We start from the raw sequence: 5,947 nt of genomic DNA, 5'->3' as shown, positions 1-5,947 counted from the left end.
GAAAAGAGCTTTTATTGCATCAATTGGTATTACTGAGAAAAGAAAAAAAATGCTTAAAGGTAAACAAGACATCTTCAAGGCACTGACTGGTTCACACCAGCTCTGGGTCTGTCTCAGGTTTTGTCTTTTTCAGCCCTGGTAAAAATACAGTACACATACCTGGAAATCAAAAAATGCCAAATAAGGACACTACATTACTAGATTACAGAAGTGAGAAAGTGCTGCAATATATATGCTAATTGTGTATGAATGATGTTCTTTTCCTTTAAATAAGTTGGTATTTATCTTTGCAACTTCTAATTCCAATTAATGCTTTAGTCATATTGTTATGAACTTTACTTTTTTCCTACTCCAATTAACATAAAGCTTCTTATTTCCTATGATTTTAATGCTACCATATCCATATTTTTCACAATGTTTCATCATACAAATATGGGTGTTGTTCTGGCCAATGGACCCATAGGTTGTTACTGGAGAATTTCTGTGTTTATTCATACTATGAATTGACACGTTAACATCAGACAGCATGACCCAGGTTCACTGAACAGTATCGGCACACTTAGGTCCCAAATTAAGGCAAAAGCAACAAAAATTTAACAAGCTGACAAGGAGAACTGAGGAGCAGTTAATACATACAGTATGAAAGTGGGGAGAAAAAAAACCCACAAAAGCTACAAATACACAAAACTGCATGTTCTAAAAAATATTTTGTGGTGCTGGATATTACATAAGCCTTGGCAGACTATTTTGGAACAATGATTTTGCTTGTTTATAGGTTATATTATTGTGAAGACCTTTTCTATTTCATTTTTTAAACGTTTGTAGCTAAGGTAGCTTATGGAGAGAGGTTAGTGAAAGCAGTGATCACACAATGACAGGCTAAAGCTGCACCAAAGGCAGGCACATGCTGTTAAAGCTTTATCTCATAATTTCCTTGCTGCCTCTCTGTCCTGAACAGCATGAACCTTGTTATTAGCAAGCTCTCTCCAACACACTGACTGTCATACAACATACGGATCCCATCACTGGCCAAGTAGCAAGGCCAAAGCCTTGATGAGGTCTTTAAAGCCCTCCTTTCATTATTCCCAAAGTGTGGCGCAATCTGCCTGCAGCCCCTTGTCAAATTTCACTACTGGCCATGACATCTTGCCAAATGACCTGAACAAATCTCAGCTACATTCCTCACTACAGCCAAGTGGCATTGTTGTGTGCCGCTAAATGGTCTCCCTGTTCTACCTCAGAACTAGCTTCACTGATATGTTTAAGAAGAGTAAGGCTTCTTGCATGCATATGTATCTTCTGTGAGACTGAAAGTGCACTGATATTTGCTTTGTTACCCAATTAGAGATGAACGGCAGTGCGTGGAGAAGGGAAGCTACTTCAGCATGGTGCTCAGTGTGCTGTGAATCAAGAGCCCCCATCACCACCAACACCCGAACAGTGGTGTTTGCAACACGAGAGGCCAGAGAACAGCCAGCAGAAGTGCCATTTTCTCCTTACGGAGTCCAAATAAAAAGAGCACACAAAAGGATTTGCTCGTGCTGCTCAAAGCAGCATTAACTCCCCCTGTGTTCAGTGACCCCACCAGATGGGTCACAGTGCACAGATGCTGGCATACAGCCCTTGCCTGCAGAGCCACCAAGAGCCATGCGAGAGACCAGAAGGGAGACTACAGGGTGACTGTGTCTCCTCCCGTCCCTCCCGCCCTGAGATTATGTCCCTTACATTTTTGATGTCCCAGTCCAGCCAAGCCCACTCATTTTTCTGCCTCTCCTAGCCCTCTCCCCCTTTGAAATGCTTGGTCTTCCCTTCCAGAGCCTTTTCTTTATACATAGAATATATTTTCTTTGTACATAGAAGATCATAGTACTATTTTTCATAAAGCGCTAGGAGGTGAATGGTGTTATATAACTGCTAGTTACTGCTTTATCAATTTTTAGAATGACAAAGAAGTAAAATGGGAATGTTAGCAAACTAAACTTACATTACTGGTGACCCAAAAGAATATTCACTTCAGCATCCCCAAAATGGAAGGGTAATGCATTTCAGTACATACTGTTCTGCACAAAACAACAAGCCATTAATAACTACAGCATATAAGCACGTGTGGGGTGAGAAATCTTCCGAGATGTAGCTCTTAGTCAAAAGAGTTTACAAAAAAGTGTTGTTTTGTTGGTTTTTTTTTTACATTTGCAATGATTAGCTATTCATTAAGCTCTGATATCTTGTGGTTTTCGATATTCCAAAGAGGTTTTACTCAGCTTGCTTTTCATTCCAGGTCAGCTAACATAACATCAATAATGGTTTGGACAGATTTCCGTCTTGTAATGAGCCTATAATCGGCACACATGGCCTGAACTCTCTTCATGTTTCACATTCACAGGAGCTTTCTCAGAGTGATTTGATTCTCTCTTTCTCTCATATTCTTTTGCAGCAGAAATTTGCATCAGCATGTTATGAGGCTCCTGCACTGTTTGTATCCCAGGCACAGACACATGCTGCCTACTGAACTCAGTGAAGCTTCTTGACACGAAAATCAATTACAGCAAAAACAAGTTCTTGCTGCCGGGAAGTGCAATTACACTCTCATCCAGGCCAAAGTTGCAATTCTTCATGCAGACAATCCTAGTACTCAGTTTGCAACTGATCATGTCAAGAGGACTGCTCTGATGAGTAGTGGCTGCAGGAGTAGGCACTCTTTCTGTAATAAGAATCTGGTGGTTTGATTACAGTGTCCTGCAGCACCACTTGTTTTCAGGCTCACAAACTGTACCACATACCTAAATATTTGCACCAAAGTCCAATGGGAACTGATGGCTCTAAGGTTTCAGCAGGGTATGTAGTTCATCTTTAAGTAACAATCTCAAAGATCAGTGCATCCAAAGTACCTGCTGGACAATACTCTACTTAAGCATGTACTTAAAGCTGAGCCCACGCTAAGTATTTTGCTGAATTGTGATCTAAGCATGTTTCTGGTTGTATTACTCAGGGTCTGGCAGCAACCTCTCACATTAGAAAGCAAACACTTCACTGCCTTATAAGCCAATAGAAATTATGCATCCTTGTAAAGAAGGTGTCAAAGCCGAGTTTGCTTGACTGTGCTTGACAGCTGTTTAGAAAGCCAAGCCAAACAAAGATTTTCAACAATATTTTGAGAATAACTGGTTTTCCTTTTATTGGAAAGTTATGTTGTTTTATTACGGAAAAATGCAGCATGTTCAAACTGAAGGTTAAGGAACGATTTGACAAGCTTGCATAGAACCCTGTGCAGCAGTCAGGGTATTTTGCTCTCATAGAGCTTGATCTTCACTGGGACAAATTCTATTCTCAGTTATAGCAGGGCACATACGCTGGAATCCAGAGCTGAATTTTGCAGACTGGCTCCGCTGGGAAGTTAAAGGCCCCCCGCACCTTGCAAGACCCAGTCCTTTGGTATTTCTGCAAACACGAAGTAGAGTTCAACAAGCAGTCATGCTAATCTAACAGTTCACTGCCACTGAAAGGTGAGGATTCCACTCCTTCCTCACTTCCCTGCACCACTGACCTTCCCCATCCCTTCCTTGCACTGGCTCTGTCACTCACTTGCTTTCCAACTCACTAATTAGACAGAAAAAGATCTACTTTGTCGATGCTGCACTGGATTTTCTGCCAGATTAGTGAGCAAAAGCAGCTCCTGGAAGAAGGCAGCACTTGCACACAGACTTGCACAAGGACAGAACTAGTTCAGGGTAAGCAACAAAGGGCACACGATGGGAGGAAGAAAACGGAAAAGGAAGGAGAAAGACAAGGCCTCCCCTTCCCATCAGCAATGGACTTCTAAGATCAGCTCAAACCCGCTCCCCATAGCCCTGATCTGCTTTCACCTGCATCAGTTTTACACCGGTGTTACTCCACTAATTGCAATAATCACTGTTACGTAATTCAGATCATTAATGTCCAGAAGCCCTGGCCATAAGCAGGGTTCCACTGTTAAACAAGCATACACACATTACTCTGAGGAGCTGACAGTCTAACTCAGCACAATGCGCAATTAGAAGAGCAAACAATGGAAGACAAAAGTGGTCAGGAAGGTGGGGGTAGTAATTAGAGGAAGAGACAACCAAAATTTGATCCTGAAAGACTCACTGCATTGTTTGGTATTTATTCAGGCAAGTCACATGGATTTAATCCCTGGAAGTAAATCAAACTATTTGCCTGAGCAAAAAGCTTCACTGTAAGGTCAAAAATGATCAGATCTCAGTACGTGCAACAGGCAATTATACCACTTCTTTTTTTCATTTTAGATTCAGTCTCACCAAAGGGCTAATTCTGCACTTTACCGGGATGCAAAAACTCTCACTAAAGCAAACAGGAGATCTGCCTGTGCCTGGAGTGCAGCTGGACTGGGTGCTTTGTCTGCCAGTTCTGTTGCAAACAGTTTCTCAGCATACTACATCACCATTCCCCATCTAAATAAACAAGCAAACCAGCCAAGAAACCAACATCTAAAATTAATGTGAAAGATCCTGTTCTCCGTAATCAGGTTCAACCTCCTTCCCCTTCACCCCTGGGTTTTGGGCTGAGCTCTGTGTGACAGTTCTTCATATCAAACATGAAAAATACTACTTGCTCGTCCCTTACCATGCCCGTAGGAAGGAAAAACATCTGCATTTGGCCATTTTCGTTAAACGGCATGGTAAGGGACAGGTAAGCAGAATTTGTGCCTGGACGAGAGAACGTCAAAGCGCTGTTTTGCAAAGCTGCTTTAAATTTATCACAGTACATATATCTGAGGCACTTGCATAAATTATAATCCCGATTTTGTATTTACTTAGCCGTATTAGAAAATTTGTTAGAAACAAACCTTGAGCGCTGACAATCAAGACTTCTCTTTCTGCTAGTCTTGCTGTGCCATTCTATGTGGTAAAGGCATGAAGCATCCTTCAGCAAAAAAAACAGAAGTTTGAGGGGAAAGCAGAGATGTCCTTTGCAAGGAAAATGATAACTCTTTGATTTAAAGTAAAGAAGCAATTTTGTATAAGTCTTCACTAGTAAGCTGTACAGTGCTGTGTTATCACGATGAATATCATGTGTCATTTGTCTTTCAACAACATCTTAACTGTAAAATCCACAGCACTGAAAAGGTTTTGTTTGGAAATAAAAGAAAACATGGTGTGTTTTGATGAAAGGTGATGCTTTCTGTCCAAGTCCAAGATATAAGCCAGGCAATGGTTATTTAAGTAGCACGGCATGCCATGTCAGGCTCTTCAACTGCCGTCCATTTCCATCCTATGATAATTAAAAACAGTGAACTGTGTACACAAATGGTATGGATACATAAAGGTGACTGATACACATGCCAAAGTAATCTGGAGTGTACAATGAAAATAGTTTTGCAGATATTGCACTCATATTCTACTTTCTTCTTGTATCTATCTACTCCCTCATGTTTTTGATCTGTTGTGCACTTGGATCAAAACCAGTAACAGCAGAAAGTATTTTTTTTTCTTTCGGTCTCAAAAATATAACAAAGCTATAAAACTGTAAAACTACAAAAAAAAAAAAAAAGCTGCACATACATTTTTTTGAGTGGGGACAGTAAGCACAGGACTGAATTACTTAGAAATTCTGAAAGAGTAAGGTAATCAATAAAATTATGTATAAAGAAGTATATCTACAATATTTAATAATTTAAGGCTCACAAGAAACTAACATATCAGTAAGTTTTCTGCTATAGGGTTAAAAGCACCAAATTCACTTCACATACTAGATAACCAGATCTGTACTGATCACAAGTGGAAAACTCTGAAAGTGCTGATCTGCTAATGTTCCTAGTGCTTTAACGATGTCATATTTCACAGGAATAAGAAATCCCCTTCCAACCATAAATACAGTTATACAGATATAAAATATATTGGAGTAATTTCAGTTTGAAACTACAGTACAAAAACCCTCAATCTCCCTCCCC

This window comes from Egretta garzetta, unplaced genomic scaffold, assembly GCF_000687185.1.
Source record: "Egretta garzetta isolate BGI_Z169 unplaced genomic scaffold, ASM68718v1 scaffold293, whole genome shotgun sequence".
Taxonomy (NCBI): Eukaryota; Metazoa; Chordata; class Aves; order Pelecaniformes; family Ardeidae; genus Egretta; species Egretta garzetta.
This window is presented reverse-complemented; position numbering follows the sequence as displayed.